The sequence below is a fragment of the Podarcis cretensis genome (assembly GCF_951804945.1).
Source record: "Podarcis cretensis genome assembly, chromosome: 1".
In the NCBI taxonomy this organism is placed as follows: domain Eukaryota; kingdom Metazoa; phylum Chordata; class Lepidosauria; order Squamata; family Lacertidae; genus Podarcis; species Podarcis cretensis.
This window is the reverse complement of record NC_137170.1, coordinates 61,481,799-61,493,945: the sequence shown is the minus strand read 5'-3', so window position 1 is coordinate 61,493,945 and position 12,147 is coordinate 61,481,799. Positions and strand designations below refer to the sequence as shown.

Genomic DNA, 12,147 nt, shown 5'->3' with positions numbered 1-12,147 from the left:
TGTGTTTCCTGCAAGCAGATGATGTCCAATTGTTCTTTTTTCAATATATGAAAAATTCTTCTTCTTTTCTCTGGGGAATTTCCGCCATTTATATTCCAACTAAGAAGCTGCAGAGACATCCTGGGTCAATCTATTGGTCCTGTAGTGACGTCCCTTTCTTTTGGTCCTCTGGTCCCGAGGGTGTAGGTGCCAGTATAGGTGTAAGCGGTGGCGGTGGCCAGGCTCCTGTTGTCCCTTTCTGTAGATCCTCTTCGTGGTCGTTCAAGAACTTTTGTTGGTCTTCTGCTGTTCTAATTTTAACTTTCTTTCCTTTGAAATTAAAAGATAGTCCTTGAGGAAACTCCCACCTATAAGGAATTGAGTTGCCTCTCAGTAATTTTGCAAGTTCTATATACGTCGCTCTAAGATCCAAAAGCTGTTTTGGTATGTCTCTGTAAATTTCAGCTCTGTTGCCGTGGATGTCAAGTGATTTTCCAAAATGAAGGCCTAATATTTTATCTCTCTCTTGCTTAGATCTTAAAATGATCAAACAGTCTCTGGGTTTATCCCTCCTCGTCACTCTTCCCAATCTGAAAGCAGTCACAATTTTAAAATCCTTATCCTCTTCAATACCCCAGAACTTTGAAAATTCTAATGTCAGATAACCAATCAGATCTTCCTGTTCAAGTTCTGGAATAGCTCTAAGTCTAAGATTGCTTTCCCAATTTCTCAGTTCAGTCATCGACCAGTAGGCCTGCTGTTCACTAATCTGTGTATGCAACGGCTTCACCTCCACCTTTAATGCCTCAACTTTCAAGTTGGCTTCCTCTGCTTTTTGTTTGGCTTCCTCAGCCAGTTTGTGATTCTCTGCTGTTGCTTCTTGAAGATTCCCAATTGCTTGTGTGTGTTGAGCCACCTGGTCAGTCAATTTATTTATTGAGGATGTGGCTTGATCAATTTTAATCAAATGTTCGTCCGCCTTTTTATTTAGAATTGCCAGTTGTTCTAGGATCTGATTTAAAACTTTTTCAGATCCTCCTGAAGCCATATCCCCTGTAGATGTCTGCTCAACAGCCCCTTTTTGTATTTCTAGAACAGCCGGGACAGATGATCTACGTGGTTGGGAAGTCAAAGTTGTTTGTACCAATTGTTTTGCCTTTATTTTAGCCAGCCTTGTTTTCCCTGCGTCACTCATTCCAATCCTGTCTGTGTATCAAGGTCAGACTGTATGTGTTCCCATGAGAGAGACAGTTCCAAAGTATAAACAACCAGGCAGCAGAGAATCAAAACAAAATGTAGTTCCCAGAGAATTATAAATCCAAAGTCCTCTAGGGGGAGTAATAAAGTTCAACCGAAAGAAAGAGGTTTTTCCTTCTTTACAGTCCCAATAATCCAAAGAAGAAACAACTGAAGTTCTAAAAGGTCTTTTAGTTTCTTTTTAGCATTAAGCTTTTCCCAACTTAATACAAAGTCTCAGAGAGGGTGCAAGAAACAGTTTCCCTATTTCTTCTATGGTGTAACGTTTACATGCAACACTTTCAACCTTAAAAACAATATCAGCAGTTTGGCAGTTTGACAGTTCTTCTTTACCCTGGCAGACCACGGATTTGGTTTCTTCAATTATTTATAAATCCCAAAGGAAGAAGGAAGATCCAGTCAGAAAATCAGCATAGATACTCCGAAATTGTCTCTTTTAATCCCTGCCAAAAGTTCAATAGTCTGCACGATAATCCAATCTTTTTTATAGTTCTTTCAAAGCGCTTCCCGCTTGTCAAACTTTGCTTTGATCTCTTTAGCACGGTCAGGAAACGGACTTCCTGGTTACGTTTCCCGTTTTCAGCCAAATTAAATACTTTAGTCCCGATAATTTTTAAGTCCCCTTACTCACGGGTTGTAGTTGCAAATCTGATATTCCAAGAAGAAAGGTCGGCGCTCATCAGCAGCAGCCGCGCAGCTTTGCTTCCCTCAGAAAGAGCGATGAACTCACAGCGCCGCTCCCCCTTTCACGTTCCGGAGCCCCTTACGGGGTTCCTTCTCCGTTTCTGGGGGGGCTTCTGGCGCCCGCCGAGTCCCACGGCCACGAGCTCACTCTGCCCGTGGTTTTTCTTGATGGGTCGCCGCTATGCCTCAGCGAACGACCCTTTTCTGCGGAGCCCCTCTTCAGAGCACGAAGAGGACCGCCATTGCTGTTTCGCGCCGCCTCCGGAAGTCCCGCCGCCTCCGGAAGTCCCCAACAGTTGAGTTTTTGAACAAGGCTGTTTCAAAAAACAACACCTTCAACGCATCCCCCCATCCATTATGTCTGATTAAAATTTGCCTTATATTTTAATCAGATCATTGATCCCTCTGGCCCAGTACTGTCTGATTCCTTTGGCTTTTTCTCTCCATGGTCTGAAACAGAGATTTTTCAGGACTTTTTCGTAGCCCTTAGAGAGCAAATCTGAACTGTTTCCATCCCGGATTATCATTTTAAGAACTGTAGCTTTAAGAACTAAGACTCACATTTGCCTTTCTCCCCTTCCTTCTTCATTCCTTTTTTTCCTTTTATGTCTTGTAGACTGAGACCCTGATGACAGGACTCTCTTGTTTTTATTAATCAGAAAGCCACTCTGGGAGCTTTTCAAGAGAAGAGCTAGGTAAAAATGCTACAATAATTATTTTCTAGGCTATATTTTAAACATTTCTGTTATGGGAAACTTGGAAAGACCCAATTATTTCATTGAGTTCTGCAATCTCCAGAGAGAAAATAAATGACCAGATTAATGGAAGCTGCTACTGCTGTGCATCCAACTATGACTTACAGGCTTCATAAACAGTGCTTATTGGCAATTGGGCCAACTGATTCCTTATGAGAGGATTATGCACAATTAGCATTAGTTGTTTCTAAATGGGTAAGACAGCTGTCTGACAACCACCAATTTCACAGTGGCAAATGGCCCAGCCTCTTCTTCCTAACACTTAGTGAACAAAACACTAATTGTTTTGGGGTTCGTCTTGAGAATTCCTCATTTTCCAATCAGCCGCATTGCCCAAGATGTCTTGTCAGCAATGAAAGAGACTTTCATAACATCCTCCAGTGAATGTTATATTAACCAAATTTAAGAACAAGAACAAATTTAAGAAATGGGCACAAATTCATGGTCTCACTCACATTGCTATTAAATGCAAGGAGACAAGCCCCCACAGTGGCCCCCCCTTCAAAGTGACCCCAATTTAGGTCTTAAAAGGGCTTAGTGGAAATATCTGCAGCCACCATTCAGTATTAAGGATATCATAAGATTATCCTGAAGAAGTGAAAGTCAGCCCAGTATTTAGAACTATTTATATGGTCTAAAGCTACAAAGGCGGCATTCTGTCATGAGGATTTAAGGGGCTATTAATATAAGTAGAATATCTACAGAATTAATGCAAATATTTTATATGTGTGTATTTAACAAAATGTAATAGGCAGGGCTCATGCCTTCAGAAAGAAAGTAAGTGACACTGGGAGCAGCCATGAGTTCCACTTTGATTAACCAATTCAGTTTCAGAGGGAGGGGGAAAGGAAAGAGTTCTGTTTTCTCAGAAGAATCTGTACTGAAAGCAAGGAAGGACACTGCCTTCGTTTTAAAAACCTTGGTCCTCACTCATGTTCTTTGAAGAACACTTGGACTGGAGAATAAGAGGTGCCCCTGCCAATCTTTCTTCCCTCCCAACACCAAATGGCTAACCAGCAACACCTTTTCCTTTTTCCATTCCCTTCTTTTGCCTTAGATTATTAGTAACTAGTGGGCCAAGAGATGTTCACTCAGGGGCCAGATTGCTGACTTTTCACAACATTGGGAGCTGGATTTGGATCTGTTGTAAAGGGTATAAATACCCAAGTCTGTGCATTGATGAATGCTGATGTTTCTCTCTTCCTAGCTGGCCACGAGCAGCAAAGGCATTAAGACTGTTAAATCTGGGGTATCTTTAGGCATTGTAGTGCCCCATGTTGCTCCATTCACAGTATTGCCCATTCATTTGAAAACAGATCTCCAGCAGCATAGTCTACTGAGTGTATGTGTAGGCCGTCCCCATGCATTGGAACCTGGAGAGCTTAGGGTTCCACCTCACAGAAGCAACCTACTCATATACAGCAAACTGCTCTGCTGTAGACATGGCCCCAAAGGTGAGGGTTGTGTTTGAGGAGCTATCAGGGGTGCTGGTGGTGTAGGACAAGCAGGCATGGCCCATCTCTCCTGCCTCACATAGTTACCATTGCATATAAGCTGCAGGAACTATACAGCAACACAGAATTAGTTCTTAGGATCAGGTAGTTCTTTCACTCTAGAAGATGATCTTCCTCTCAAAAAACCGTTGAGCTGAAGCCACAGGACAGAGCAGGAAGCACAGAGCAGGAAGTCAATGTTAAACTAAGGCAGCTTGCTATGGCACAAATTGTTCTACAGTGGAGCTGCATGACTGGGTGTCTTCTCCCCAGCCATTCTGACTGAAGGCTCCAGCACTGCTGCACAGAAACTTGATCCAGCCTCCCCAATACCTTGCGGGACCACATGACAAACCAGTTGAGGCTTCTGAAGAGTTGGTGAAGTTGCTGGTGCATTACTGAGCCCAAATTAAAGTGCTGTTTTGATCTTCAAAGCCTTAAGTTTAAATTAATTGGGTCTGAGTTACCTGAAAGACCAGCAATGGGAGCCCTTTTCCAAGAACAGTTAAGCTGGCAGAGACAAGAAAAATGGCATGTAATGTAGTGGCCTTGCAGCTCTGAAACACGCAACCAACTGACCTTCTCCAAGAAACAACACTTCAAGCAATGCTGCATTTAGTGTGGTGCAAGGGTGCAATATTCAGAAGATCCATAATTGAGAAGATCCATTTGGAGGCACAAAATTTTGGCCTTGCACAGGGCACCATATTATGAAAGATTACCAAAGTCCACCCCTGTTTCAAGGGGAGGAATTCAACAACACACTAAGGTGATAGTTCCATTTCAGCTTGCCCCTGCCCCTGTTCCATGGATTCTTTTGACCCCTAAGCCAATTTGGGGGCGAGGAGAGAGAGGGGAAAGTCCCAGTGCACAAGTGGAAATCCTTGCACAGTCTTCTGCTTACAGGAGTCATTAATTTAATCCTTTCCTAGGTGTTTAAGAAAGCATTAAAGCCTTGCCTATTTTCATTAACCTCTTCTTGAACAGTGCTCTATTCTGTTATTATACTATGTTCTTCTGCTGGTGGTGGGTTTTCTTAAGAACTTAAAGAGAGCCCTGCTGGATCAGAGCACAGGTCCATCTACCCCAGACACGTGTTTCACAGTGGCCAACAAGATGCCTATTGGATACACACAAGCAGAACCTGAGCACAAGAGTGCTCTCTTCACATGTGAGTCCCAGGAACTAGTTATAGATATAGATATATCTTGTTAAAGTTATACAGTTTTTATTTAAGTTTGGGGCTGCTTGGTTGTTTTACAATTGCCAGTTTTACTGGAGTCTGGAAATTTTTGTGGTATTGTATTATATTGCACTGCATTTTACTGTGTTCAGTTATGGAGGACATCTCGAGTTTTACTCTCAAAGGTGACCTACAAATGTTTTAAATAAATGAACAGAAGGAGTATATGGCACAGCAGCAAACAAAGTTTTTTCAAAATAGCTTGTAGTTGTTGGCCACACTTCTGTTCTCTTGTACATATTTCAAGGACATGCACCCATTTTGTCTTGGCAGTAAAGGAGAATCAAGACTGCCACACAAGTCTCTGTAAAAATCAGCTCAGTTTTCTTTGGGTTTTGAAGTAATCACTCAAAAAAGCTATTTACAAAGGTGATTATGGTTATTATCATTGGCAGCAACATTAGTGTAGCACAATAAGGAAGACAGCAAATTATCTTGCAATTCAGGCCAAGAGTGATTTGTCATAAAATAGGACCAAATCAGACTAGGAGCATGAAGTATGACAGACAAATAAGGCAAAACCATATTATAGGAGATAAACTTGCATATTTATCTTCAGAGGAAAACTCTTTGACACAAGCAATGTATCTTTTTCCGACAAACTGTTCTAAGTTCAGCAAAGTGTATTTATTTAACTCCCTACTTGTAATAGCACTAGCTAATATTGACTGAAAACATTTCTAGAACTTTCCAAAAGTTCAATTGCACTATATTAAAACCATAATAAAATAAAGATGAAGGGCGGTATTCAACTAAACAATTGCAGAAGTCAAATGATTTCCACTTGAGAAATGGGACTTCCCTTTTGCCCTGTATTTGCCCTGTGATGTGTCCAAATCTGTTCCAGAGGATTGGGGGAACCCCTAAAACAGATTTAGGGGACACGGAGGGGGAGAAAGGGGGAAAAACATTCCATTGTACAAGGAACATTCCATTGACCTTGTGCTGATGGAACTTTTGCTTCAGCACTGCCTTTAATTCCATCCAAAAGCCTTACTGCAACACCAGTAATGACACCCTCTGCCTCTCATAAGAGACTATAAAATAAAATAAAGTCCTAACCTCTCTTTAATTGATCTTAGTGCCTAAATTGTACCCTGCTGAGAACAGTCATTTCAGAATCCCGAGACTACAATTGAAAAAAAATTCTGTTATTTCCTGCAGATGATTTCATCTCCCAAACTCATTGCAATAGAATGGGGATCCCAACAGGTTGGTGATTCATATTGTGACTGACTGACACCAGTTTGGGGTTGCAGTTAGAGTGTTGGACCATGAAGCTAGCTGGATGACCACTATCTCCTCAGCCTAACCTACTTCACAGGGTTGCTGTGAGTTTAAAAAGCGGAGGAAGAGAACAATGAACGCCATACTGAGATCCTTGTAGAAATGGTAGAATAGAAATGTAATTAAGTTTAATAATATGCATGGGAAGCTGTACTCTACCTAGTCAGATCATTGTGCCATTTAGCTGATTTGCTGGAAGTTGTTCTCCAAGGTTTCAGATGGGACATTCCCAACCCAAACTAGAGGTGCCAGGGATTGAACCTGACCAGTGCTTTTTTTCTAGAAAAAGAGGTGCCAGAACAACATGAACTTAGAATGAAAATGATGCCCACCTGAGAGGTGCCAGTAATGAGTTCCAGAAAGTTATGGCTGAAAAATAGCCCTGAACGTGACACCTTCTTCATGAAAAGTGGATGCTCTACTACAAAGCTATTGCCCTTCTTATTCTAATGAAACAGTTTAAATAAAATCTTATTCTAATGAATAGTTATGTTCTATCATACAGAGAAAGGAAAAACTTTTGAGACTGTAATATTATTTCTTAAAATTGCAGCTATACTTTGCACATATGTGTGCGAGTAAAATACAATAGGTGTTAAAATAGCTAACAAATGTATGTCAGGCGAAGGACTCTGCTGGAGAAAAATTGGTTGATCAAATCCTAATTCTCCAAACTCCATAATCTCTTATCCCCTTGAATCAGTTCCTCCCTTGCAGTTTTAAACTTCAGCATGCAAGAGTCTTTCCAAATGTAATTACTATCCCTAAATAAGCATTCCGTCTTTGGCAAATTCTCCTCAAGAACCCAGAAGGCACACAGTGATAAGAGCATTAAAGACATATTTTGAGCAGAAAGTGAAATCATGTAGAACAGATATCCTAGCCTCAGTGATATAAACCTTCTTGCACTCTTCAGAGGGAGCATTCTAAATTAGTTCAAAATTTACATGAGCAGAACTTAAAACTTTTTGAAACACAAGCCAAAATTCACAGCTAAAAGGCAGTGTAGAGATTCAGGGTTAGTTCAAATGCAAGTTTTTGGAGGGGGTAGTTATTTCTAGGTACAAAAGATACACATTGCATGCTTCAATCTGAACTACACACACACACACACACACACACACACACACACACAAACACTCTTGCAGCTGCTTGCCTCTTGAGAAATACCCATTTGTGAGAGTCCAATTCTTTCCAAATAGCTGTTGGACTGGAGCTAAATATACCCATGAGCACATCTCAAAATTAGATTTTAGGCCTGTACTTTGTACTATGGGAATCACACCCATAATCACACCTGTACTTTGTATTATGAGAATACAAAAATGCCTTGGTTGAAGTGCCCTGAGGCTTAAATGAGATGTACTGTGCCTGCATCCCACCATAAGAATGCTGATCCTTTTCAGTACAAAATTGCGTGACCAATTCAGGCCTGATTTAATATATGCCCTTACCTTCCTTGATTTTTCTACATTTGATGGCTGGTAGAGCAATATATGGCATGATTCCACCAAAACCACTAAAGGTGATGTTGGGAAATGCTGGTTAATATACTCAATGGCCCACTCATTCAAGGAAGTCATCACTTGATGATGCAGATTGAATACTGGATATGCCTGTCTGAACAAGCCCATAATGGATTTACAAAGCTAATTTCCCAGTCATTCTCTGTACACAGTTTGTGGTAGAGGACCCATTATTTCCCCAGAGTTTCATTCTTTTAGTGCTTACTAGTTCCCTCCCCATTTCAAGATTTGGAGGGGTGGTGTACTGCTGTGAGATTTGCTCTGTTACTTGTTTTATTCTGTTTTAGAGTTCATGTATTATGGTTTTATCCAAGTATTTGATTGTCTTCAACTTTAATTCTAAGTCACAAAGAGAACTTCTCTTGTTGGATGGCATATAAATACTGCAATCAAACACATAGGAAAGCTCTGTAACCTAGTTTTTTTAACAGTTCTTCCTCTCACCTCTCAAAACCACATTACAGTGGTACCTCGGGTTACATACGCTTCAGGTTATATATGCTTCAGGTTACAGACTCTGCTAACGAAGAAATAGTACCTCGGGTTAAGAACTTTGCTTCAGGATGAGAACAGAAATCATGCGGCGGTGGCGTGGCAGCAGCGGGAGGCCCCATCAGCTAAAGTGCTTCAGGTTAAGAACAGTTTCAGGTTAAGAACGGACCTCCGGAACAAATTAAGTACTTAAACCGAGGTACCACTGTACTAAATACTCAATCACAAGGCCAGAAAATTGACATACAAATCATCTAACCAATTAGTCACATGGAACAAGTAGAAATTACAACTGAAATACATCAGGTTGGCTGTAGCAGGGTAAAGTCTGTACTATCTGCTTCCTATTCTTTTTTTTTTTTTTAGGCAAAGGAAACTCTGTGCCCTTGTTGCACCATCTACATTTCTACTAAAACTGTTGGCCTGAGTCACACGTCTCCCCCTTGCAGCCAGGAAGTCAATGCTACATGAATGGTTCTCATTGTCCAAATATTTCAGGGAATTTTCTGGGTCCTGTTGCCAGTGCTCACGTATGCCACTTTGTTTGGAAGGCTCACAACAGATGTGGCAAGTTTTTACTGGCATTGATGTGCCACTATTTTTTTTAAAAAATATTTATTTATTTATTTTGAGAGAAAGAACCATGGGGGGAGGGGTATTGCTGTGGGTTATGGGTCACACCACAATGTCCATAAATTTTCCAGTGCACAAAGTTACTCCACAAACAATGATTGGCTAGCACTACATTACAATGTGCCAGTCATGTCTAAAGGCATTTTATCACTTCAAAAGTAATGATATGTTTCATTCTATAGTTATCTATCTGGATTCCCGTTACAGATAGGTATACCTAGGAGCCAGCTCCTAGGGGCTGAGGTTCCTTTGGATCCCAATTAAAGTATTTGAGGGGGTTGGGGGTTGCAAAGTTGATGGGCACTGCCATTCAAATGGTGTGCATGCACACGTCTAGTGATTGATTATGTGGAGCAGGGCTTACCTGGCGTCCCCAATATTTTATTTGAGTTGGCAACCCTGTATATAAACAAGACTGAGACAGTAAAGCACAGAAGGCCACATGGTGAAAATGCCTGGTGAACCCAATTTTCCTAAGTCCAGATCTAGCATTTTTATTTTATGGCCCATTCTGCTACAAATACAAAATTGCCACAGAGGAAGGGAAGGAGGGAAATAGGTTATACTCACTTGGCTTCTCCCAACAAAATGTTATCACTCACACCCAAAACTCTGCTTCACACCTACAAACATCCCAGCCTGCCAGGCACTGTAAGGGCCCTGCTCAGTTATTAAGGTTAATCTCGGAGTGTCTGAGTTGGGGTGGTAGTGGCAGGTTCCACCTGCTGCTATATGTGCACTGCAATGTAGATTTGCAGTGTGCTTTGGTGCATATGCATGGTTGTGGGGAACCACAGGATCTGCAGCTTTGCTTTCTCAGGGTTCTCAACTGTGGTGAGTCCTGCCTTTACACCTATGTTGCAGACGTGTATTTCTATTTCTATTTTTTTTTTATAAAATTTTTATTGAGTTTTCACATTTTATAAACACAAACACACACACACGGACAAAGACAACACATATAAAATTTCATATCCTTACTTTCCTAACCCCAGTTCTTGACCTCCCCCCACCCCCCCTTCATACATCCTAATTCAATTAAATTAGCTCAGCAAGTTCATATCTCTCATCCTTTACATATTATTATTATATATATATATATTTAAAAAAATACTTAATTCTTATTACTTGGCCAAATTTTACTTATCCAGTTTTCTTATAAATATTAAATCCTTTTCTAAGGTCGACTCGAATTCCTTCCACGAATTTCCCTTTTATCTTAAAAATAGGTCATAATAATCAAACACAAAGGTCATAAACATATTTTTAAAAATTCTTTTCCCCCCCACCCCGGTTTCTGTCCCTTCCCAATGTCCCCATGTCCACAAAAACAGTTTTTAGCCTGGATTCCTCACATCTGAGGCCTTTAAATCTCTGTCAGTCTCTCTCTGCCGATTTTGTTGGTAGCCCTCTTTGTTGGTCCTCGGGTCTCGAAGGAGTTCTAGCTCAGTCTCATCAGATTTTCTTCCATCCAAAGTACTTGGTACCAGCTGCTGCGAAAGGTCAGCTCATCCATACTCAAAGAGGAAGCCCCAATCATATTTCTTAATTCTTTTAAATTCAAATATTCCAAGTGTTCCAGGGGCTTCCTCCCTCCTCTTTCGCTTCTTTCGCAAATTTGTAATCCAAAGGTCTTCTTATTTGTGTTCTGACAATGTAGGCTTCTGGTTGGTACTCTCCATCTGTACTGGCCCTTGTTCCCTCTCCTCCTGTTCCGAAGTTATCTCTTCTAATTCAGCTGCAGATTTTTTCCCGGTCAAGTCCATCAGACGTGTATTTCTAAACATGGGTGGTGGGGAGTAGAACCTGCTGCTAACCATCACCTGTACATTCCACATTGTCCCTCGTAACAAGGGTATGTAACACATGCTAGGGACAGAATGGGGAGTAATGACACTTGCTTGTGACCATTTATGTCCCAAAATTAGCCTTGGCCAACCATATGTTCTAGACTGCAACTCCCACCAGCCTCACCCAGCCATGTAGTTGTGGGGTAAAGAATAAAAGATACACAAGGTTCAATTCTCTACTGCTAGTATTTCAGCAGCTTGTAAGAGCCTCGGAGATTCTGTTTGCACAGGACAGAAGTGAGTGAGTCCTTCCACAAAAACAAACAGAAATCCCCAAAAGAAAAATATGACCAGGGCATAAATGTTTTCATCTCACAACTGTTCTTAAAAATATGTCCGTGTTTGCAAGGATATCCTTGCTGCAATGATAAGAATCCAATTTTGTGCCAAGAATGTTCACAGCTAAACAAGTTTCAACCTTTCCTTGAAAAGAATATACTGTAGATCAACATCAAACACATTATTTCCTTGTTGGTTGGCAACTATTTTTATTGGCGGACCATCTAAAATGTGGGGGCTCAAGGAAGCCTGATGTGTTCTTGGCAAAGACAGCTATCACTCTCCTCTTTCCAGGAGAAGCAAGAGGACATCAGCAGACAGAGGGAGCCTTCTCTTCTCCCTTAGCTCATTTTGGTCTCAGTCTCCCTTTCCCATGACCTTTCTAGGAGACAAACTCATAAGGATCTGCTTCCACGTTGTTGTTGGTGTTGTGGGCCCCAGAGTTCTATTTCTTTATGTTATTGTATACTGTCTTTCCACCAAATGATGCTCAAGTTAGATAACAATAAAACACAAAGATAATTGTGCAAGGCTTCAGCTGACGGGGCTCATCTACTCAATAAAAATATATAATGAAAATTGCAGTTCATTCCTGGGCCCCATACAAGGGGCTCACATTAGTGTTTAAAGCCCTAAAAAGCTCAAGCTCCAAGTACAGTGGTACCTCGG

At 41.1% G+C, this 12,147-nt stretch overlaps 1 protein-coding gene and 1 long non-coding RNA gene across 12 annotated transcripts in view; one reads left to right on the top strand and one right to left on the bottom strand.

Annotated features, from left to right (window-relative positions):
- The window catches only part of LOC307216294, a 49,686-nt gene extending 42,838 nt beyond the window's left edge, over positions 1-6,848 (top strand). For all 4 annotated transcript variants that reach the window (XR_013839013.1, XR_013839014.1, XR_013839015.1 and 1 more), the window contains exons 3-4: positions 2,537-2,615; positions 6,576-6,848. This is a non-coding gene — a long non-coding RNA (uncharacterized lncRNA). The remainder of the gene's footprint in view (positions 1-2,536; positions 2,616-6,575) is intronic.
- Positions 1-12,147, bottom strand: part of NAV2 (neuron navigator 2) — a 541,062-nt gene that overhangs the window by 204,476 nt on the left and 324,439 nt on the right. The window lies entirely within an intron of this gene.